General features: G+C 36.2%; 1 pseudogene; it reads left to right on the top strand.

The window, feature by feature from the left end:
• The first annotated feature begins 2188 nt into the window (after nucleotides 1-2188).
• Nucleotides 2189-3250, top strand: LOC123394891 (annotated as a pseudogene).
• Nucleotides 3251-25318: the final 22068 nt, after the last annotated feature.

Below are 25318 nucleotides of genomic sequence, written 5' to 3'. Positions count from 1 at the left end.
ATAAAAACCCTGTCTGCAGGGGGCTTACACCCTAGTGGTTAGAGATATACAATAAATAAAACAAGAGAAATGAAAGCAGTCAAGGAGCATAGGAAGGATTGGAGAAGGATTGCAGTTTTAAGCATGGAGGAAAGTCTCACTGGGAGATTGATATTTGATCAAAGATCTGAAGGAGGTAAAGGAAGGCACATTCACATATCCAGGACACAGTGTTCCATGAAGAAGAAACAGCCCTGAGGGCTGAGAGGCGGAAGGTCTTGACTGGTATGTGTAGAGGATAGAGAGAAAAGAGAGAAAACCAATGAGACAAGGGGGGTAGTGATGGTAGTAAGTAAAGTGGGGAGAGGTGGTGGTTCTGAAAGTATACAGACCTGTAGCAGCATGCTGTTCATATAACTGAGTCACTGGTTTTCCTCTTCCCCTTTAGAAGTGCTAATATAACATGCCCCTCTTATCTCAGACATAACTGGAGACCATCGTGCCTGAAACAGGTAGCGCAGATTCTTATTTAGGTTCTAAAAGCAGGAATCTCAATATTGGGGCATGAATCCAGCAAAAGTTTTTTTCTTGCTACAAATACTGTGTTAGAGTAGGACTGCCTTGTTGATCTGTTCAGTGTATTACTGCATTAGTTGCCCGAGTCCCTAAACAACATTTGCAGATCGGCAGTGGTGTATGAATTTATATTTTCCTTCAGAGATTAATTTAGCTGGCAGAATTAAAGACATTTGAGACTAATTTTGCATAGTTTTTGTTTTCTTACAGTATATGGAGCAGAAATTTTCTGTGAAGCAGAGAAAAAATGTTAATAAACATATTATGTCCATGGATCTCCCATCATTCACTTTGATTATATATACATGAAACACATCCTCCCCTATGTACTAATTGTCTTAAGATTTAGTTTGTTACTTTCTTGCTTTTCTCACTCTATATAGTTAATAATTATTATAAACTAGTTCTGATATGTTGCATGTATTTAACTTAATATGTATGTGTTATACTATGATTTTACACAGTGATATTTATTTAATACATATACATTTTTTGAAATACACTCTGACTCATTATTTAAATGGATGCTTGCTGCATTATTATTTCATCTGATTTCTCATGATTTCCTACATGGTGCTGCCAATTATATACTTCTTAGAATGTTTGAACTTTTGGGGAGCCTGGGTGGCCCAGTGGGTTAAAGCCTCTGCCTTTGGCTCAGGTCTGGTCCCAGGGTCCTGGGACCAAGCCCCACATCAAGCCCTGCATCAAGCCCTGTATCAGGCCCCACATCAAGAGCCACTTCAAGACCCATATCAAGACCCACATCGAGCCCCACATCGAGCCCCACATCCAGCTCTCTGCTCAGCAGGGGGCCTGCTTTCCTCTTTCTATCTCCCTGCCTCTCTGCCTACTTGTGATCTCTGTCTACTTGAGAGCTCTGTCTGTCAAATAAATAAAATCTTAAAAAAAAAAAAAGAATATTTGAACTTTTGATTCAGTAAATAAGAGCTCAAAAACATGAAAAAATAATTAGTTCAATATATAATTCTTTTTTTTTTTTTAAAGATTTTATTTATTTACTTGACAGAGATTACAGGTAGGCAGAGAAGCAGGCAGAGAGAGAGGAGGAAGCGGGCTCCCTGCTGAGCAGAGAGCCCAATGCTGATGCCGGGCTCGATCCCAGGACCCTGGGATCATGACCCAAGCTGAAGGCAGAGGCTTTAACCCACTGAGCCACCCAGGCACCCCTATATAAAAAATTCTTATGAACACATTTATATACTGTATTCTGGTACAAATAGGTGACTCATATGGTTCAATACAAAGAAAGCAGATGTTTCATGGCACTATCTGCCAGTCACTTTGTGTTAATTTATAAATTAACTGGATGATCTTGACATATCAGCTGGATATTTGCCTATTCATTAACTGGCATAGTCACATAAAAATAGTAAAATTTGAACTCTAAGTAAATGTATAAATTGGTTATAATAACAAGAGATAATAATACAATAGATCTTTATGTATAGTACTTTATAATCCATATTTTTTTCTGTTGTGTTCTTAATAGAAATGATTTGTGATTGTTAACAACAACAACAACACAAACTTGTCTCTTTGGAGAATGAAACACTTAGAAACCTAGTTACGCTCTAGCAGTGAAGACAGTATGAAACTGTTTATTTAGCACATGGCTCTCTGTTCCTCCCCATTCAGCAGACAGTTGCTTCTTTTGGTGCAGTGCCAGCAGAGTCCCCAAGACACAGTGGTGAAGGTCAGAGGAAACGGATTTGACCAAGCTGCTTTTAACTTTGGCAAAGTAGATATTGTCACTGTCAATGACCCCTTCATTGACCTCAACTACATGGTCTACATGTTCCAGTATGATTCCATCACGGGAAATTCCATGGCACCATCAAGGCTGAGAACAGGAGGCTTGTCATCAATGGAAAGCCAATGTCCATCTTCCAGGAGCAAGATCCCACCATCAAATGGGGTGGTGCTGCTAAGTATGCTGTGGAGTCTACTGGGGTCTTGATTGTCATGGAGAAGGCTGGAATCCCTTGAAGGGTGGGGCCAGTAGGGTCACCATCTCTTCCCCTTCTCCTGATGCCCCCATGTGTGTGATGAGTGTGAACCGTAAGAAATATGACAACTCCCTCAAGATGGTCAGCAGTGCCTCTGGCACCACCAACTGATTGGTCCCCTCTGGCCAGGGTCATCCATGACAACTTCAGCATTGTGGAGGGACTCATGACCACAGTCCATGCCATCACTGCCACCTAGAAGACTATGGACGACCCCTCTGGAAAGCTGTGACATGATAGCCAAGGGCTGCCTGGAACATTATTCTTGCTTCTATTGGCACTGCCAAGGCTTAGGCAAGCCCATCCCTGAACTGAATGGGAAGCTTACTGGCATAGCCTTCCAGGTCCCTACCCACAGTGTGTCAGTAGTAGGTGTGACCTGCTGCCTAGAAAAAGCTACCAAATATGATAACCTCAAGAAGTTCATGAGGCAGGCATTGGAGGGCCCCTCAAGGGAATCCTTGGCTACACTGAGGACCAAGTTGTCTCCTGCGACTTTAACAGTGACACTCAGTTTTCTACCTTTGATTCAGGTGCTGAATCAGGTGCTTGATTCAGGTGCTCTTAGTGACTACTTTGTCAGGCATATTTCCTGGTATGACAATAAATTTGGCTACAGCAACCAGATGGTGGACCTTATGGTCCACATTGCCTCCAAGGAGTAAGACCCACCTGAAACACCAGGCCTGGCAAGAGGAGGCAGCCCTCAGTTACTGGGGAGTAACTGCCCCAACTCATCCCCAACATACTAAGAATCTTTTGACCTCCACACTTTCCTCCCCAGAACCCCTGAAGAAGGGGGGGGCGCTTAGGGAGCCCTACCTTGTCATGTACCACCAATAAAGTATACTTAGCCAGCCTCACCCCCAACAACAACAACAAAAACTTAGCACATTTTGACCATCTCCCTTTCTAACCAAAAAACCAAAAGAAGGTATTTCCATTACTCAGTGTACCCTGTTTACTTCTGTTCAGTTATAGTAAACTACCTATAATTTTATAATGTGGGTTAAATTATTTTACTTCTCTCTACCAAGAATTTCAAGTATTATTAAAGAGAGTTGTTATCTGAGTCAAGTGGATCTAAATAACATTATCGTAAAGAATTTTAATGCCAAGAAAAAAAAAGTGAACAACTTACCTTACAAAATTGTGCCTTCCTAATTCAGCATATTTTTTGTAGCAAATGAATAGCCAGTATCTGTGTTTGTGAAGTGGATATGATTATGAATTTTTGAATCAACATTTCAAAGTGATATTTAAAATGGAAGTCAGCATTTCTAAACTGAAAGGATTTATTTATTTATTTGTTTGATTGTTCATTTATTGAACCTTTATACTCATTTTTTTAAAGTGTGGAAAATTGAGAAACAGAAAACTAGGATATAATAATGCAGTTGCACACATAACTAAAATGTAAAGGCAGGGGGAAAAACATTTAAAAGAAGAGTGAGGGAAAGTTTTAGAGTAGTGAAGATGAATGACAGCAAGTAAGAAGTTGTAAAAGCAAATTGCACCCCCCTTCTTCCAACTTCTCACGGTTCCTGTTTAAAAGACCCTCTTGAAACTTTATTTTCAGATCTTTTCCACCCATTTCCTTCTTATTTAACATCTGATTAACAGCATGTAGGGAAATAAATGGTTCTACATGTATCTGTTAGCAGAAGGTTTGGATGTGGAATATAGAGTATACCTTTTAAAAGTTTTTATTTAAATTCAGTTAACATGTAGTATATTATTAGTTTCAGAGGTAGAGTTTAGTGATTCATCAGTTGCATATAACACTAGTGCCTGTTATATCAAGTGTCCTCCTTAATACCCATCACCTAGGACCCTACTGGCCCCTAGCAGTCCCCAGTTTGTTTCCCAGTACACTTTTTAAAAAAGATTCAAAATTCAGTTGTTTGTAGTTACTTCATAACGCATTTGTATCATTGAATCATTGAACAGTTTTGCAAAACTAATAGTTCGTAGCTTTTTACATAGACTGGATACATAATCAGTGTAAATACTGTAAGTTAGACTGATTCATTTTCTTTCCCTATTTTAAGTAACAATATTTGCTACATTGCCTTAGTATTTATGATGTCAAAGTGCAAGACACATAATTGAGGTGAGAACACAATATTCATTACATATTATTCCTTATGCTAAGAGAACCCTGCTGCAAAATTGAGGTTCAGGTATTTTCATACACATATCCATTCATAAAAATAAAGATATTCTCAGTATAAGCCGTACTGTATTCCCAGTGCAATTTATAAGACCTGCTACTTACAATAAAATTTCACAAAAGATTTAAATCTACCAAAAACATGAATGCTGCTGTTTTCAGCAAGTTGTAAATGGCTGGGAGCCAAGCTACAGCGATTCATGCCAGAAAATCTGTACACCAGAGCCTTATAGAGAATGATTAGTTAACATCATTTTAATGATGAATTAATGAGCAGTAAAAGCATTCTAATTCCAGTATGTACAAAACCTTCTATTTGAAGACACAGGACCAGAGAGAACAGATCCATGACCTTTGTGATACTGGCAAAGGTTGGGTTCACTACAGTTAACGCCCAATCCGTCTTTCAAGGTTAACTACACATGCCATGCTGGGAAATGAAACAATTACTAACGAATTTTATAGGTATATTCTGTCAAATTTAAAAGGCAATCAGAAGTCTAAATGAAAATTATGCCTGGGGAAAGCATATAAAAAGAGAGAGAGTAGGAAGGGGTGTATGGGTGCCTCTATGTGCTTATTTCCTTAAAAAAGCTGCCCTCAGAAGCAGGCAACGTAAAGTTCTTAAGTACACAAATGAAAATCCCTATACTGAATGAAGAGAATACTCAGCTTATGGGAATGGAAGTGTATTCAGGAAGGACAGCATCTAATCATCTGGGCAACACTAGCACAGCAAGGGTAGATGATTCATTATTCTGTAATTAACTTTTAATTAACTTTACTCTGCTTTACTTATTTTAGAAAATTAAATAAACTTCATTTTATTGCTCATGCTAAACCAATGAGCAGAAGCTAGAGTTCTGCTCTAATTAAAATAAGCAGTTGAGCAAAATTGTGTGTAAAGCATAATGAAGAACTGTTTCTGTCCCATTGATATATTTCTTATGTCTGAAACACTTTGATAGGTTTTTCGAGAATTCCATTAGTTAGGCACTGAAGTCTTCTAAAATGTGTGATTTAGGAAATAATATTACAGGCCATTCTTAAGTATGGGGCACATAATTGATTTAAATGTATTAAGTAACATTTCAAATTAGATGATGAAGAGAAATGAGAGAGAGGGAGGGAGAAGGAGGGAGGGAAGAGGAGAAAGAAGAAGGAAGGGAGAAACAGGAAAAATTTGAAATTGTGCTAGTTCATCAGTCATCAGAGCAACATAGATACATATTTTAGTGGCAACAAAAAAGAGAAGTCGGTAATCTTACTAATACAGTAAGATTACATATTCTGCATCCTTTTAAAAAATTATATATATATATTTTAATTTCTTTTCAGTGTTCCAGAATTCATTGTTTATGTACCACACCCAGTGCTCCATGCAGTACATGCCCTCCATAATACCCACCACCATGCTCACCCAACCTCCCACTTCAAAACCCTCAGTTTGTTTCTCAGAGTCCACAGTCTCTCATGGTTTATCTCCCCCTCCAGCTTCCCCCAACTCACTTCTCCTCTCCATCTCCCCCGTCCTCCGTGTTATTCCTTATGCTCCACAAATAAGCGAAACCATATGATAATTGACTCTGCATCCTTTTTCATATCCTTGCTCTTTTATTCATTTTTAGACATTTTTCTGTCACATGTTTTGCTGTTAACCCTAAGACAGGGAAATTTAGTAATCAAGTGTTCTAATTGTTCTAATCATATGCTACAAAAGAATATTTGACAGAAGAATGAATTACATTTAATTTGGTGAACTTGATCTATAATGCTCTTAATGTAAAAGTCAAATGAAATTACTTCACTTGAACATGTAAATTATTAATATATTTTCTATTTTGTTTATAATTCTTATAATTCTTATAGTTTATAAAAAATCCACACAACTCTAAGATACCATTTATTAAAATACTTTATCTCACCAATTAAGAGCTTTTGGCTACCTTGCTGACAATCACTAGCATATCCATTCCAGAATAATAACCCAGTGACCACTTTATTCTGATTTCAGATTATAAATACTATAATTTTGAACTTCTGAAATCTTTCTTATGATTATTTTCTCTGTGATTTCTGCCTTCTCCAATTTTTAATACCTGCTGAGTCTGCTTCTCCCCCCGCCCCATCCTGTGTTCTTATTAAATATTCTATGTTCTCTAAGGATGTCATCTCTCTCTGGTTTCACTTACTTCTCTCCCCAGACTTTATGTATGGTCAACCTTGTCAAAAGTAGAAGGACTAGCATCCTAGAGATTCCTTACGCTATTGTAAACTTATAGACAACTAGTTTTCACCTGTGAAAAACTTCCACTTTGTTCACCTGAAAAGTATTGATTCTTACAAAGTAATGTGTACAAGAAACTAGGGAAGTGAAACAAAGCCGGCCAATTGCCTTGATTGGATCAAAATCATCTTTAGCTAGAACTTTCCCATACTCTTAAATGTACTTAGTTCATCTCTTGATACAGAGAAAGTGATAAGTATTTTTAAAAAAATCCTTTGTTGTCTGTTTAAAGTGAGGGAATTAATGAATTGGGTCTACAGCAAATTCTTTTCATTTAGCTTCAGCTAAACACTTCCTTGTTTGCAGTAATTCCTTTATTTATCTTCATCTACATCCTGTACTGAGAGAGAAGTAAGCTGCTTATTATTCCTTAAAGCATCTCTCTTAAAACTAAAAAAAATCCAGAACTTTTGATAAGGTGTTAGGAGGTCTACTTGTAAGAGGAAAGAATGAAAGAAAAAAATAAAATCTAAAGTTTGAACTATGAAAAAGACAAATGATTGAAAGCAACAAACAAAGGGTTTTTCATTATTTAGAGAACTAACATTTATTTTTATACTAGTTGTCTTTTTAAGAAAAGGAAATACATAAGTTATTAGGTTTTCCTTTTTTCTCAAGTGGAAAAGTATTACTTACAGAAATAAATTTGTTTTTAGTGATCTCTATTATTCTTATTTTTATTCTTATTTAACTTTCTATAGTAGAGGTTCTGAACCTGTATATTAAAGGCAATTATAAAGAGTATGCTATGTGTAGATCTCTGTATGTGTGAAGAATGTATGTAAATTTATTATCAACTCTAACCTTCAGCACTTAAATGTATTGTAACTTACAGCACTTAAATGTATTGCTCTTTATCAAATGTAAGAACTTAGCCAAAAACTGGAAATCATCAATTGTCATAGTAGAATAGTTGATCAAAGTATAGGCTAAAATTTTTCATTTGTCTCAACTGCTTTCCCAGTTTTGGTATAGTTTCCTAGGATGAGACTTAAAAGACTGGCAGCTAATACATTTCACACATCCTGAACAAGTGAATCTTCTGATTCTGTGAGCCTCACTGTTTTCCATTCTTCCCTTCATCATTTCTGATTTATTCTCTGTACTTGTAGGTACATCATCTTCAGGCATTCTCTAAACTTTATGTATTGTCCTTGGTTTTTATTTCTAATGCCAAATCCTCTCACTGTTGGAAAGTATTTCTTAATATCATCTAAGGCTGAAACATTTTCTTCTTTAGTTTCAGATCAGTGCTCCTTGTCCTATCTTCTGATGCTTTGAATAATCACATTCTTTCACTTCTACAGATACTTGTAAGGTATTTATAGACTGTGATCAAATTCCCTTCAATCTTCTCCTCTCTTGACTATATAAATGTCTATGACCCTATATCTTATCCAACACCCTACTTTTATCATTTTTGCGCTTCCTTTTTATTAATTTTCCATTAACTCTCTCAGTTCTTGTACAACTTTTCCATTGCCAATAAGTAGAAATGCAGTAACTCATTTATTTTTATCATAGGCTAGGTAGGGTTTAGTCTGTGACAAGAAGGTTTTGTCAGTGTGTCAAGTTATATATTCATTATATAGTCTGTACTTACTCTTCACTTACACATTCAGTTGTTTCTGGACATTGTAGTGCTTATTACTCCTTTAATTCTGTGCGCTACTTCCCTGAAAGAGCCTCAGCTCTCTGAGTCACTAGAAATGCCTGTATTGACTCTAGGGAAAGTATTACATCTGCAATAATTTGCTGATTACAACTGCAAAAATGTGGCCTTGAACCTGTATTCATTCATCACAAATTTAACTAATTTCAAATGTGATTATTACTTCTGAAGTTTCTATCTTTGTCCATTTTGTAGAAGTTTTTCTAAATAAATAGCATTGTTAATTATTTTGGCTATTTCTTTGCTTGTGTGGGGGTGTATGTGTGTGTGTATGTGTGTTTGTGTGTGTGTGTGTGTGTGTGTGTGTATTTAAAAGAGTAGCTACAGGTGTCCTACTCTACATCATATTTATGAAAAATAGCTATAGGTGTTCTGCTGAATTTTTAAATGCACTGGTAATAGACATCTTGAATAATTTACTTGAGATACTTATTTGGCTCACGATAAAAGTGAACCCAAATACCATGATAAAAAATACATAAAGACCCTGACTGAAGAATTTTGAAAAAAATAAAAATAAAAATAAAAAAATAAAAAAAGGCAGTAGGGTATGTGTGTATGTGTGTGTATTAGTTGGGATCTAATCTTAAGGATCTCAGAAATAGTGACCTTCTTGTGAAATTGTGTGCTCACTAACTATCCTGTGCCTCATATTTTGGTTGAGAGGAAATTTATATTATGGCAAAAAATGGTCTCTAAAATGCAGTTTGTTAGCTGTCGATTCATACCGATGTGGAGCTGTAGGGTAATGTTCACTTACCACCTACTTTTCAATAACACGTTTTAGATGAACTCTTTTGCTTTGGGTAATTTCTGCAGTGACGGTTAGTATTGCACATTAAATGTTTCATGTTTATGTATTTTAATGGGGCTTTCAAAGTATTACAGTGTAATTTTTCTAAAGTAATATCGTTGTTGAATATACCCTAAGAATAACAACTCTGCACATTTGGATTGTCAATGTATCTTCAGTACATACTGCCTAATTTTTTTGACATGGCCTTAAAGTTCTCCATGACAAAAATAAGTGTATAAACTAAACATAGTAGAAGACAGCCCAGGCCACTTTTCTAAGAAGTCATTGTTTCCAAAAGTTAGAGGATACTGTATAAAGAAAATAATAATGATGGTAAAAATACTTTCTCAGGAAAACAGACATGCAATTCCCTTTCTTTTTTTATATTTGTTTTGCTTGGACTAGGGGAGCCAACTTTGTAATATTGCTACAGGTAATTGCAATCCTAAGACATGCAAGTCTAAGTCGATGCAAACAACTAATTTTCTGTCTCATTGTCCCTGTCATGAAATACCAAATGTGTGTACTCTCTTCTAGTTAGATATTATTATCTGTTTTATCCTCTTAGAACTCCCCTCACAGGATCAATACACAATTCCTATTCCTTTACTTATGTGAATAGAAATTTCCTCAATAGACATTAATATTTCCTTTTCTCATTCATTGTGGGGCCTTTCCCTTCATTTCTGTCTCAGTCTTCAGGATCTTCTTATGTATCATGATTATGTTTGGCTCCATATATTTTTGCCATTCCTTTGCCAGATTGCAGGCCTTTTAGAACATCATCTGAGGTTTACAAACCTGGGTACATAGTCTCAGAGCAAAATACTACCATCCTTTGTACCTCATGCCTCTGTATATGTATCATGTATCCCACCTATTATCTCATACCAAACTAAAACAATACACTTGATCTAGTACTACCAATAATGTAATGGCCAAATATTCATAGTTAAGATAGTGATATTTTTCCTATGTAACAACCATATAATTCTGCCAATACATATTAATTTTATCTCTCATAAGTTCATATGTAGAGAAACAAAACAAAATTTTAATTTGCTCTAGATCCATTTTACATGTTATTAGAAACAGTAAACATCTTAACACTTTTTACATTAGGTAAGCTATCCTTCAGCCTTCAATACCTGTGGATATTATTAATTATATGTAGGTAATAGTTTTTTGAGCCATTTCTCCAAGAGGACCTAGTTCAAGTTTAGTCAGAGAAGGGACTGGAACCAACAGAAAGCTGAGCTCAGGCTGAGTCTGAGATCATGCGACTGGGAATGAAGATTTCTAAGATTGCTGTAAATCAGGAATTAGTCAACCATCCAGAAGACCCCAGGTCAAAGCAGTAACCAAATAATGTGGACTCTTGTTCTTGGCAGCAAGCTGACAAGCCAGAAACCATAAAATCAAAGCAAAGGTCAGAAAATCAGTGATATCCATGACTGTGGCAGGTTAAAAATCTGGGAATTGTGATGTTAAAGGAAAGGAAAGCAAGTCAGTAACTTAATTGATCAAAGCCTGTAAAATGCCATGACCTAGATGTCTAGTTTTGCAAGAGAATAGCCCCAATAATCAAATGTGGAGAATAGGTTGAGATTCTTCGTGCTCAGTATATGGCCTTGTACTTGTTAGCACAAGCAGAGAGAAGTGACAGGTTCCTAACAAAAACGTGGTATTATGGAGAAAGATGCTCTCTGAAAAAGCCTAGGCAATCATTCAACATCAATGAGGTCCTACTAGGTGCCAGAGACAGTTCTAAGCATTGAGGAGGCAATTGAAATTAAAATAGATAGTACTTATCCTTCCATTTATAATCTAGAAAAGGATACAGATAAGTAAGTAGGCAATTACACAGTAATGTAATATGTGTATAATGTGAAGACCTACCAACTACTCTGGTCATACATAATTGGAACATCTAACCCAATTTGCAAGATTATGTTAAATTTCTACAGGTATTGGAAGGTAAGTTGGCATTTCAATCATAAGTAAAGAGGAAGAGGGAAGAGTATTTCAGGCAAAGGAAAAGTATGTGCAGAAAAAGAAGTGAAAATGTGAACAAGAATATGGAGCATTAATAAATAAACAGTTTAATATGCCTGAAAGGAGCCCTGGGGCTCTGGAGGGAGGATTGGAGACCCACAGGGTATTGAAAAGTGAGAGGAAACTGAAGATTCTACAGTCTGGACCTTAAGAGATCTGACATAGTGGAATTATTTCCAGTACACTAGGCTTAAGTCATTCTTTCTATTTATGTTAAGTCAGTGTCTGAAGCTGGTCACTCCCAAACCTGCTTTCCTCCATGGGGTTGGTTTTGGCATTTCATATTTTCCTACCATGTGATCTCGATTTTAATTTAGCCAGGCCTCAAATATACATATAACAGCATTCCTGCTTAAATATGTTCTTAAACCTTTATTTAGGTCTTAGGATTTTGTAAATATCCTAATAATTCAGTTTAAAACTTTTGTTGAATACCTGTTATGTGTGATAAGCACTAAAAGGTGACTAAAACAGTGCTTGCCGCCATAAAGCACATAGTCTCTTTGGGAGGATATACATACTAAGCAGAGACTTGAAAATATAGCATGGTTCATACTAAAACAGATATATGGATCAAGAAGTAAAGAAGTACAGAAGACTAAGAATTATACCTGAGGCAGTCAAAGATCACTTTATGTAATATTTGACTTAGTCTGGAAGAACAGAGAGGAATGTACAAGACAGAGAAATTATCAAATATAAAAGCCTGAAGAGGAGCACCTGGGTGGCTCAGTGGGTTAAAGCTCCTGCTTTCAGCTCAGGTCATGGTCTTAGGGTCCTAGGATCAAGCCCCATGTCAGGCTCTCTGCTGGGTGGGGAGCCTGCTTCCTACTCGCACTCTCTGCCTGCATCTCTGATTACTTGTGATCTCTGTCTGTCAAATAAATAAATAAAATCTTTAAAAAAAAAAAGAATGATAAAAGGAATAGGTAAACTCAGAGAAAGGGGACAAGGGACCTCACTATGGCTTATAATTAGAATTGATGAGGTTGGAGAATATTCTGAAATGATACTGAACAGAGATTGGAAGTCACAGCTAAGATAGGAAATTTGAAATTTTCCTATTGGTAACAGTCATCAAACAAATTATTAGGTAACAGTTTTTTTTTTTTAACGATTTATTTATTTATTTGACAGACAGAGATCACAAGTAGGCAGAGAGGCAGGGCAGGGGAGGGGGGTGGGAAGCAGGCTCCTGCTGAGCAGAGAGCCCAATGCAGGGCTTGATCCCAGGACCCAGAGATCATGACCTGAGCTGAAGGCAGAGGCTAAACCCACTGAGCCACCCAGGCGCCCCAACAATTTTCTTTTTTAATTTTTTTAAAAATTAAAAAAAAAAATTTGAGGACATTAACTCTGAGAGCATTGTAGTTGATTGTCTGGACTAGAGAAAAATTGGTGGCTTATTAGGTACACATTCCACTAACAGAGATGATGAATGTTGAGAAAAGAAGGTAGAAATCAATAAATTTTTTGGAGCTACAATGGGGAAAACACTTGAGATGAATAATGGTGGTGAAGCTGGAGAGAAATGGATGAATTCTAGAGACATATAGGAGATAAAGTTGACAAAACTTGAAGATTCTTTGGGTTTAGATATGGAGAGAGGTGAAATCGAGGCTCATGCCTGTCTTTTCTTGTTTGCACAACTGAAAGGAGGCTAGGGCCATACACAGGGAAGGAGGAGATGGACCATGATGCGTGGGTTATTTTTAGAACTGTTCTGCCTAAACTTTCCTTCAAGGACTGGAGGAGGCAATATCAGTAGGCAGTGGGCTATCTTAGTCTAAAGCTCAGAGGAGAAACCTAGGCTAGAGATGTATAAATTATGTTACTGTAGATAATAACTGAAGCCAGAGTAATGGATCAGGATACCTTTTTTTTTTTTTAAAGATTTTATTTATTTATTTGACAGAGATCACAAGCAGGCAGAGAGGCAGGCAGAGAGGCAGGCAGAGAGAGAGGAGGCCGAGCAGAGAGCCCGATGTGGGACTTGATCCCAGGACCCTGAGATCATGACCTGAGCCAAAGGAAGTGGCTTAACCCACTGAGCCACCCAGGCGCCCCAGGATACCCTTGAGAGAAATGCAGCATCAGCAGATGAAAGAGTCTCAAAGAGAGCTTTGAGAAATCCAACCTTCCAAGCCTGAATGATGAGCTGAAGGAGTAGTTCCACTGTGGCATATGTAAAACAAACAAACAAATTACGATGTCACAGGAGCTAAGGAAATGCATTAAGAGGAAGGGAATAATCAACAGTGCTAAAACTGAGAGATCAAGAAATTGAGAGATCAAGACCAAAACTTAACACAGAAGTAATTCATGACTAAACCAAAGTTATCTTTCAAAACTGTTTTGAGGAGAAGCCAGAGTATAATGTTTTAAGGAAAGTTTGTATGGCAAATTAATATAGATAGTGAGGGATAGGTAAGACATGCAAAAAGTTTGAGTGTGGAAGAGAAGAAAGATAGGACAGTAACTAGAGTGGGAAGTAGGGTTGAGTTATATGTTTTAGAATGGACACTCTGAGAGTGTGTGGTTGAGGGAAATTGTAGCTAAAGTGAAGTGATAATTAGCTACTATTGCCTCTATATTTACACAAACTGCTCTCCTTCCCAATTTAAAGACATCCTATGGTAAAACAAAATGACTTCAGATTTTGGGGACCTGAAGGTCACAGAGATTGGGAAATCAAGAGTGTCAATAGGTGGTTCATGGAAGGAAAAAAAAATAATAATTCTGGGCCCTAAACTTGTGGGAACAAAAGGGAAACCCATGTATTGCTCATGTTTTTCATCTTGAATTATAAAAAAGTAACTGAGTATTTTAACTGTCTCCTCTTTAGTTCCGTAATCCACATATGGATAACATAGGATTCACTCAGCAGGTTGCAAGCTTGTGCCTCTAAATGTATTTAGTTGAGCGAGAAGGCACAAAATGGAACCATATGTGTTTTCTTTTAAGGTAATCTGCTTCAGTAGTATTGTCAGCACTTCTGAGAGCCTCTTCCATATGCATCTTGCCATACTTTTTTAAAAAATACTCTGTGTTGAGTCATTTTGTTGTCATCTATTAAACCCTCCTTGCAAATATTTATTCATTGTTTTATAGAATTTATGAAAATAATAGCCTCTATAATAAGGTATATTGTAAGAATGTTAAATCACAAACAGATCTCACAAAGGTATATTTCAAATAGTCAGCATCACTTAGGAATAGCCATTTGAAACAGATAAGCCTTGTATCAAGATTTGATCATCAGTAAACATAGGTGAGAGTTTGAGACACAAGTGAGATGCCTATAATAATGATCCTTTGGGGGAAAATCTCATGTTTCTTATCCATAGAATCCAATTCCTAAGGCTATTGCTGATAACCCCCAGAGCTGCTTTATTTTCTTTGTTTTGTAATGACACTTTAAAACAGTATTCATGGATACTTTTGGCATTATTAACCTTGATGTGGCATTTAACATATGCAAAACTGACGTATTTCTGTTAACATTGAGAAATCTGTTTACATTGGACCACTACACATGTATTCAGTGTGTTGCATTTTCACTGTTCTGTGCATTGAGTTTAGGCTTTATTTAAACTAGACCCTTCTCACAATCAGATTCACCTCTGCTGTACCTCTTTCTCCCCACTAAGTCCTTCACGTCTGCTCAGGGCATGGAGTTCATTCAGTAAATGCACTTTATTTAATAACAGCCACACTAATAGGAAATAAATAGCTGAAACAGTGAAATAAGCAAGTGACAAAGTTGTGCCCACTATAAATTTTTGTAACTTACTCATTAGCCATCTAAAACACTTTTTTCCTAATTTAAATGAAAGATTGTTGTACACATCTATTGAATTGAAATGCTGTGCTACTCATTTCTGTCTTAGAATGTTTCTTTTTTTCCTTTCTCAGACTTACTGCTTGGTTTCCAAAGAGATTACAGCTTGGTTTTGTACCCGTGCAGTTTTCCCTTAGTCAGTTGCATGGCAGCCAGATATTCTAGTTAGTTTATTCCCTATCACATGCTACTCTGTCAAAACTGTTCACTTATATTTTTCACAGATCACTACTAGCCATGAACAACGTTATTCTGCAGAAAACCTGCTGTCCATGCTCTCTACACTAGCTGGCATTATACCCAGCACTTTCCTTCTTTCTCTAGGACATGTCACTCATGTGTTTCAGCAAATGCCACCTGTCCCTTACACCTGGCACACTGTCCCTCCGTCAGGGACACTTTACGTGTATTCTGTATTCATTTTATTGGGCACTTTCTTCAAGCTAGCAAATACCATTCATTCATTCATTCACTCCTTCAGGCTTCTCTCATCAAATGCCTATCATAGGGATGAAGTTTTTTAACATATTTCTCTTTTCCCCTTATGACAGTATTTTTTATTTTTTATTCAGCCATTTCTTTTACTTTGCAAACTGCCATCTCCCATCTTCTGTCAGGAGCATTTGCAAAAAGAACATTTGCCAAAAACAAAATGTATGTTTAGAAGTGTGTATCATTACCTGTTCTTCTGAGTGGATCAGAAAGTTGAGGCTATCCACACTCTAAAAATAGGTAGGGAAGGGCTATCACTAGAATCTGGGAACTGTGTATTTCTTTTTTCTGTGGAAGAACATGGGATACTATACAAATAGTAAAGATATTTCCCTGTAATAAAAGCTATAATGTTAAAAAGAGAGTAACATTCATAGCTTTAATCTATGGCAATGAGTTTTATCAGTAAGAATGTCAGATAACATAAGCAGTTAAGATTCCTGGAGGCAAAATGTGCCCAATTAAGGTGTGATTTACCACATTCAAAAATGACTTGACAGGTACATTTAACTCTCTAAAATGATATCTGTTTTTATATCTGTCATGGATTAGAAAATTATGGGAATTCAAGATCTCATCATCCCCCTCACCATCATCATCATCAAAGACCTTTATTAAATATATTTCTGTGATGGATCTGCTACTTAAACCTTTTAGATATATAGCTCATGCCAACAAAGACGTTCTGGTCCACTACAGTGATATTAAATACTATATTGAATATATGCATATGTTAAGTCAACAAATAACACTTTGCTGTTGTATTAAACTGAACATATTTATTGTAAGATAAGTCAGTTCCTGATGATTTATATCAGGGGTTAGAAAACCTTCTCTGTAAAAGGCAGACAGTAAATATTTTCAGATCTGTGGATCAGATGGTGTCTTTGACAACTATTCAACTTTGATGTTGTAGCACAAAAGTAGCCATGGAAATACATAAGTGATCTGGCTGTGTTCCTATAAAATTTTATTTACAAAAATAGGTAGTGGATGTATTTGACCCACAAGGCATTGTTTGCTGACCTTTGATTTAGATAATAGAAGAAACATATTTATAGTCTTACTTCTTTGTAAGAAGCAAAATTAAATGGACTTTATAGATAAAGGGACAACAATATGAATCATCAAGCCAATATAAGCTTTAAAGACAGAAAAGAAAATTCTTAGAGACCAAAAACAATAAGAAATGACAAATCCGGGGACATAAACCAACACTAAAAGATATAATTGGTGTGGCATGTTTCCCAATTTCCAGTAGCCTAAAGTTTTGGATTGAATGATTCATGGGAGGCTGAAAACAGACTAGGGTCTCTGTGAGGTAGGAAGTCAGACTTTAAATCTCTATATAAGGTTATAACTCTGTTAGACATCAGTGAGTGATCTTAAAATTTAAAATAAAATCTACCTATATTTATCTTTTTACATAGATAGGCAGACAGACTTAGCTTATAGAGATTGATAGTTTTACATACTGAGAATTCCAAGATACATGGGATTAGATTATCTTTATATCATCAAAAGGTATAAAGTCATAATTTCATTAAAAGTGGTTTTATGGGGGTGCCTGGGTGGCTCAGTGGATTAAAGCCTCTGCCTTCAGCTCAGGTCATGATCCCAGGATCCTGGGATCGAGCCCCGCATCGGGCTCTCTGCTCGGCAGGGAGCCTGCTTCCTCCTCTCTCTCTCTGCCTGCCTCTCTGCCTACTTGTGATCTCTGTCTGTCAAATGAATAAATAAAATCTTAAAAAAAAAAAAGTGGTTTTATGTTACTTGTAGACATCTGGAGTAAGCAAAAACCCCAGACGTAACAAATTTTTTCATGCATAGAGTTTCAAGAAATATGAAGTCATAGGAAAAAAATCATAAAGCATGCACAGAGAGAACCAAGCTACTGTGAGTGAGATGTAGTAGAACCATTAACAGTAATATCAGGCCAGCAAAACTTGGACATATTAGAATTACATGTAAAACATAAAATTAATAAATGTTTAAATAAGAGTATCAGAGGTGTAAGTTAAGTAAAGAGCAAGACATTATCACAGCTGTCAAGGCAGTTTGTAAAAAGTTATGGAAATAAAAATATAAAAACTGAAATTGGAAACCAATTGGGACAATTAAAGAGCAGATTAATCACAAGTAAAGAGAGAATAAGTAAATTGGAAGATGGAACTGGGGGAATTGTCCAGAAATCAATACAATGAAATAAAGATATGAGAAATACAAAAGACATTCTAAAAGACATGTAGAAATAGTGTTAGAATAGTATTAGAACTTATATGATGGTATGTAATTTGATTTCTGTAAGTGGAGAATAGAATTAATAAGGGACAGGTAGTATTCAATGTGGTAATCAATGCCTATGAAATTAACATATTTGAAGCCCCACCAGTTATAAGAAGGGTACATCAAAAAGCATCCCCACCGTGATTCACTATAATGAAAAGAAATTGATTGAATACAAAGAATACAGAGGAATAACAGTTAGATTGAGATCTGATTTTGCAAAAGGCCAACAATGGAAACTAGAAAGTGGTGAAATGATATCTTCAGAATTCTGAGAAAATATAACTTTCAACATAGAATTGTATAACCTATAAAATAATTTTTCAAGAATAAGAGTAAAATAAAGACTTTTTTTCGGGAGGGCAAAATTGAGGAGCTTATTACCAACAGATCTCTCTAAAGAATTTCTAGAAGATGAGCTTTGTGAAGAATTTAAAAATCATTGGGAAGGAAAGACAGAATAATCAAAGAACGGTATTCAGAGAAAATAGCAAGCATAAGGTTAATCCAAATAAAACCTGGTGGTATAAGACAGTACTAACAATATCCAATTTATAATACTAAATGTTAGAATATAAAAATTATGTATGAATGTATGTTTAGAGATAAAACACTCTAAGGTCTTCATAATGTTTGAGATGAGAGAATAGATATATAACACTGGACATGTAAATTTAAATATGCATGTTAACATTTTTGGGATGATCACTATTAGAATAGATATAGTGTGTAACTTCCAAACTAATGGAATATAAATATATGGGAGTTGGGAAGTGAATAAACAAGCAAGTAGATAATAACAACAAAAATATTCTATATCTTTTTTTAAAAAAGCTAGTAAGGATAAAAATGATAGAGAAGAAACCAAGTAGAAAGCCCAACATAATAGGGTAGAAACAATTTCAAATTTATTACCTATTATAATAAATGTAAACAGACTAAATTCTGACTTTAAAACACAAAAGTGGCAGAACAATTGAAGGATACAACTATGGTAATAGTAAGCAAAAGAATACTAATACTAATACCAACAAATACTAATACTAACCAAAAGAAAGTTAGTGTCCTATATTGTCCCCAAAGTAGACTTTAGGGCAGAGGTTGTTGCTAGCAATAAAGAGAAGCAATAAATAAAGATTAAAGATTCAGTTTACCAGGAAGATAGAACAATTCAGACGAGATCGGGTACATTCAGGGTGGTATGGCCGTAGACAAGATATAACAATTCAAACCTTTTTTATTGCCAATAAAATGGCTTCAAAATGTTTAAAAAAAATTTTGAAAAACTTCAAGGAGCATAGATTTTAAAATGTATGCATATTTTTTTTAAAGGGACCTGACAAGGTTTTTGAAGATCTTCAGGACATTGGGGAGGGTATGTGATTTGGTGAGTGCTGTGAAGTGTGTAAACCTGGTGATTCACAGACCTGTACCCCTGGGGATAAAAATATATGTTTATAAAAAATAAAAAATTAAAAAAAAAAAAAAAAAAAAAACTAATAAAAAAATCAGCTGTGACTCAATTTTTAAAAAGAAATGTGTAACCTATGGGACTTTGAAACAAACCAGGCAACTTAAAGATAAGCTAATAAAATTATTTTAAGAATAAGGAAACCGAGATCCCAACAGCTTTGGTAGTCCACCAAAGGTCAGACAACATATACTCGTAAAGCCAGCTTTAGAAGCAAAGTAATGGATTCCCAGCCCAGAACGCTGTCTGTTTAAGTAGTGTTCTCATACAGTCAATCACATTTCTCTTATAGCATAAATGTACTGGTTTTATTATTTTGTATTACTGTGCTTGTAGATAGCAAGTATAGAAATGATGGCAAAATACATTTGGAAGAAGATACAGAATTTTAATTGTTGTGTGGAATCCTTTTTCCTACCACATTAAATTTATACGCATATCCAGTTCTGGGAATAGATACTCTGGATTCTTCTGGGAATCATGTGTGACAGGAAAGAATCTGGGTTATATCATAAGTTTGGAGAATCCTATATTCTCCTTTGCCATTCACATGATTTGATGAAGTTTATAGGGTTGGTTGGGGAAAAAAATATGTTAACAGTAATAGAGGTCATATTCCCACAACTGTCACATACCTGAACAGATAAATGCCTGTGGGAAGTTTCATTTTTCTATCACATATTCTTAAACACAACCCATACTTTGTTCACAATCTTTTGTCATAAGGTTATTCAGTATTCATTGTATTATATCAACAATATCTTTTGTTTATCCTTATTATTATCTCTAAACCTTGATTCCTCTTAATGCTTCCAGTTTATGAGTTAAATTCTTTTGATTAAATTTTTCCTTCTATGCATTGATGTATTGCCAGTCACTTCAATTTTTTTTCAAGATTTATTTATGCATTTTAGTGGTGGAAAGAGAGAGCAAGAGCAGAAGGGGCAGAAGGAGAGGGAGAGAGAATCCCAAGCAGACTCTGCACTTAGTGCAGACTAAGACTTGATCTGAGATCATGACCTGAGCAGAAAGCAAGAGTTGGACACATAACCAACTGTGCCACCAGGTACCCCTTGCCAGGCACTTTAACTGGCATCTCATCTATACCCTTAACTTCTCCAAAAGTGCTTTTACCTATAGTGATATGTACTCATTTACTTTCTGTACTCCTGTGTGTAGGCTGCTGATGACATTACAAAAAAAATCAGAGGGCAGGGGGTGCCTGGGTGTCTCAGTGGGTTAAACCTCTGCTTTGGCTCAGGTCATAGTCTCAGGGTCCTGGGATCAAATCCCGCATAGGGATTTGATAAATAAATAAATAAAATCCTAAATAAATAAATAAATAAATAAATCTTAAAAAATAAATAAATAAATCTTTAATAAATAAATAAATAAATAAATAAATGTGTCGAATAATGAATAAATAAATAAATAAATAAATAAAATCTTAAAAAAAAAAAATCAGAGGGCAGGTATCGGTACCTCCCAGTACAGTACAGAATTTCCTATTTTTTTTAAGATTTTATTTATTTATTCAACAGGTAGAGATCACAAGTAGGCAGAGAGGCAGGCAGAGAGAGAGAGAGAGAGAGGAGGAAGCAGGCTCCCCGCTGAGCAGAGAGCCCGACGCGGGGCTTGATCCCAGGACCCTGGGATCACGACCAGAGCCGAAGGCAGAGGCCTCAACCCACTGAGCCGCCCAGGCACCCCATGAATTTCCTATTTCATCTGCATCTTCAGGAACTTCTTTATTTCTTTAAAGATACCTAAATTTCTAATCCCCCTAGAAACAACCTCAAACATTTATTACTGTCCTTAAATTTGTTACCATGCCTCACTTTTGTCTGCATATTATCTTGAACGTATGACCACTGCAAGAAGAAAGTGAAAAACAAGTCTTCAATTTAACATTACTCCCAGATTTCCTAACATTTGTTCAAGACATAATTATCAGTGCCTAGCATGCATGTACCAGGCACTTTTCTTGTCTCTGTTGTTATAGATAAAACTTTATCTAAGGTCTACAGTAGATGAACCTTTACCTTTGCTCTTCATTCTCTGCCTATATATACTAAGAGTTTTCAGCTCTTCAAGATGTTATAAAATTAAATTATATTTTCTTTTGTGTTTTAAACACTTTCCTCCAATATCTTTTGCTTTGTCTTACTCATGTTTCCATGTCTTTTCCTTGTTAAAAAATCACTTCCCTTAGGTTCACATACCCTTAGGTAGTCAGTCACTACCATTCTGCTACCCATGACTTCAGAGCATCTTGAAAGGGTGGTCCTTGTTTGAAGCTTCCACTTTTTATTTCCCATTGATTATTAGACCTTCCAAAACCTGGCTTGTTGTTGACTGCTTTCCAGAAGTGACTCTGGAAAATGGTTACTAAAAACAAAAACAAACAAACAAAACCCACCTCATTTTAGAAAAATCCATGAGTAGTTTTAGTTCTAAGCTGATTTGATCTTCAGTCTTTGATGTTATATGCTGCTTTCTCCTCCTTAAAGATGGCTTTTCTCTTGGTTACTGTGCCATTATTTTCACCTTTCCTCTTCTTTTTCCATTTTTTCCCCCAAATGGCCCTTCAAGTGCTTTTTCAGTGCTCTTATTCCTCAGTTGCGCCTTATATGTATGTTGAAATTACCAAGAATCAGTTAGACACATCTTGTTGCCTTACTCTGTAAATTCTACCTTTGAAAGATAAACTGCAATGACTTCTGGTTTGTGAGGATTGGGATTGGATTATTGGCATTCATTTAACTAATTAGTAATCAATTAGTAATCACATCCTCTCTTGATTTAATTACACAATAGCACTTTATTGATCTCTCCTTCTGTTTATTTTTACATTCAATCCTTTTTTCATAATATGGCCCAATATGTTTTTAATTAAAAATACAATCATTAATTTAAAAATACAATCACTACTTCTTATCTAAATATATTTGATTCCCTCTTCTTACAGGGATTTTAAAAATTCCCTTTTTAGCACAGCACGCAAAGCCCTCTATTATTTGGTCCCAACTAAACTTCCCAGGCTTTTCTCTAAGATTCTATACTATATTATGCTAGATTGTATATGCAAGATTCTATACCATATTATGCTTGAACTGCACAAGACTTTTTATTAGTCTCCAAATATGCTCTTCTCTGTCATGCTTCCATAATTTTGGTGCTCCTCTCTCGATGTATTAAAAACGAAAAGCCTTTTTTTGTTTTGTTTTTATGAAATTCTCTGCCTGGTAGACTACTGCTCATCCTTCCAGGACTGATGCATATGTTGTTTCCTCAGTGAAGTTCTTCCAGATTCCTCAGGCAGGGTTAGTATTCTCTTCTTTAATGTAGCCATGACACTTTATTCCTCTGTTATGGATTTCTCACATTGTATTATTGTGCTTTGCTAATTCCTTCCCTTCCCCAGAGGATGGTGTGCTCCTTGAGGACGAGTCAATAAAGCAAAGCAGAGTGCTTGGAACATAGTAAGTACTGGGTAATTTTGGTATCGGCTGAATAAATGGCCTGCTCTGACATCTGATGCCTTAATAGTATTGAGTGCCTGAGAGTTTCCAGAATTGAAGTTTAGTCTTCTTTAGGCTTCTTCTTCTTCTTCTTCTTCTTTTAAAGATCTTTATTTATTTTGCGAGAGAGAGAGAGAAAGAGAAAACGTACGTACACACCCATGCATGGGGGAGAGGGAGAAGTAGACTCCCTGCTAAGTGGGGAGCCCAATGTGTGACTCAATCCTTGGACTCAGGGATCATGAGCTGAGCCAAAGGCAGATGCTTAACCAGTGAGCCACACAGGAACCCTGGAGATCCAGTGATCTTAAATGCACTAAACTAGCTGAGTATTCAAATTCTCCCATACTCTGGCCCTAGAGCCTTTTGGGCTCCATTTTTTCACCTTCCCCTACCTGATCTTTATCTGTAGCTGTGCTATGAGCATCATGAGGCAGGAGCAATGTCTCCTGTTACGAACATCCTGTCATCACCACCTGGCACGTTTTCTAGGACAATCTTGAAGCTCAAATTTTGTTGAATATATTAATGGAAGTATGCAATTTTTAAAATTTAACTCTTCAAATTCTTCTGTAGTTGGCATGGATAGGGTAGGAAGTGAGGAGACAGGATGGGCAAGTGTATGGTGAATAGAAGTGACTTAAGCTGGTATGATTGGGCTCTTGTGCCCACTTGTACTCTAACCAGAGCAACTCAACATACTTTGCATTTCCAGTTTCTGTGGAAAGAGCATGATTTTAAGTTTTATGGACCATTAGTTTTAATATGGAACAGTGTATGAGCTTCAGAAAAATACCATTTTTTAAACTCTGTGAATTAGGCAAGTGAGGTGCCAGGGCACATAGTTTAAGGGGGTCCTCAGTCTGAGAGTCATGCCTTTGACTTACCATAGCCAAACTGGACTTCAGACCTCTCTCCAACATCTTGTTTTTTCTTTCCATCAAAGCTATTCTCCCTTCCAGTTAAACCTAAGGAAAGCCTACTTGGAATACAAGCCTTTCTGTAGTCACTCAGCAAGAGTCTTTCTCTGTCCCTCTCTCTCTCTGCTCTGAACTCCAGTTGGATCTTTGATTTACACTTTTCTAATCTTTTCTGTTAATAATAATGATAATAATAATAATAATAATAACTCTGCCTGCCTGCCTATTTTAGCTCATGCATATTTTAGCTGACTTACTTGATACAAGTTCTTTCTGGGAGGGGATTCTATTCAAATTTAAATGATCCTCTACATCTCATATGGTGATTTACATATAGTAGTTTTACCATAAAGCAGTTAAGGATTTAATGAATATTCTTCCTCTTTGTAGGGAATAGTGTAGTTCTTATATTTGGCTCTGAAGAGCTAGCTACTTGAGCATATAGATTGAATCTGTTTTCAAATATCCAGTAAATCATTGCAATATTTGGTTTTTTTCCTCCTTGACATAGAAGCTTTTATTTATTTTGACCAGTTTTGCTCAAAAATACCTTAAGAAGCCATAGTTCTCTTTCTACTTGGTGGAACAATAAGTGGGTATGACCCCTTTTAACACCACACAACTGTCTCAGTGTCCTGGCCTGTTTTTCTCTTGCTGTCCTATTCTAATTGTCTAGTTTCACACATTCATAGATCCTTAGTTTTGTCTTCCTGGCAATGGCTACCCATAATCTGATTTGTATTTGCTGTCTTGTTCGAATGAGGATGAGAGGTCTATCTTCACCCCCTCCCCCAAGCTATGTTCTGCCTTGTAAATTAAAATACTCCTCCTGTTGCTCAGTCCTGGGATTTGGTGCTAGGCAGCCCCTGCTGCTTACAGTAATTAATGGATTCTTAGAGCCTATACCTGTTTCTGTGCTTTCTACAATTCAAGACAGGCCTTTCATTACCAAATGAACATAACTAGTGGGAATGGAGTCAGGGAACTCTGCAGGAGCAAGCTGCTTCCAAGTGAGGAACACATTAGCACCAGGAAGCATCCTTCCAATTGAGCTGCCCTGCCTACCACTCCCTTTTCAGAGATATGGATTGTTTCTCATTCACGTCTGGATATTTACCCATGAGAATAATTCAAAACTTAATAAGATTGGTATGTCTCATGTGGGTCCTTGCACATCTGTTTCTTCTCTTGCCATAGATCTCTAGTACTCTCCTTTAGT

The sequence above is a fragment of the Mustela putorius genome, unplaced genomic scaffold (assembly GCF_011764305.1).
Source record: "Mustela putorius furo isolate JIRA1106 unplaced genomic scaffold, ASM1176430v1.1 tig00003845_pilon_pilon_pilon, whole genome shotgun sequence".
Classification (NCBI taxonomy): domain Eukaryota; kingdom Metazoa; phylum Chordata; class Mammalia; order Carnivora; family Mustelidae; genus Mustela; species Mustela putorius.
The sequence above is the reverse complement of the archived record's forward strand: the minus strand, read 5'-3'. Positions and strand labels throughout refer to the sequence as shown.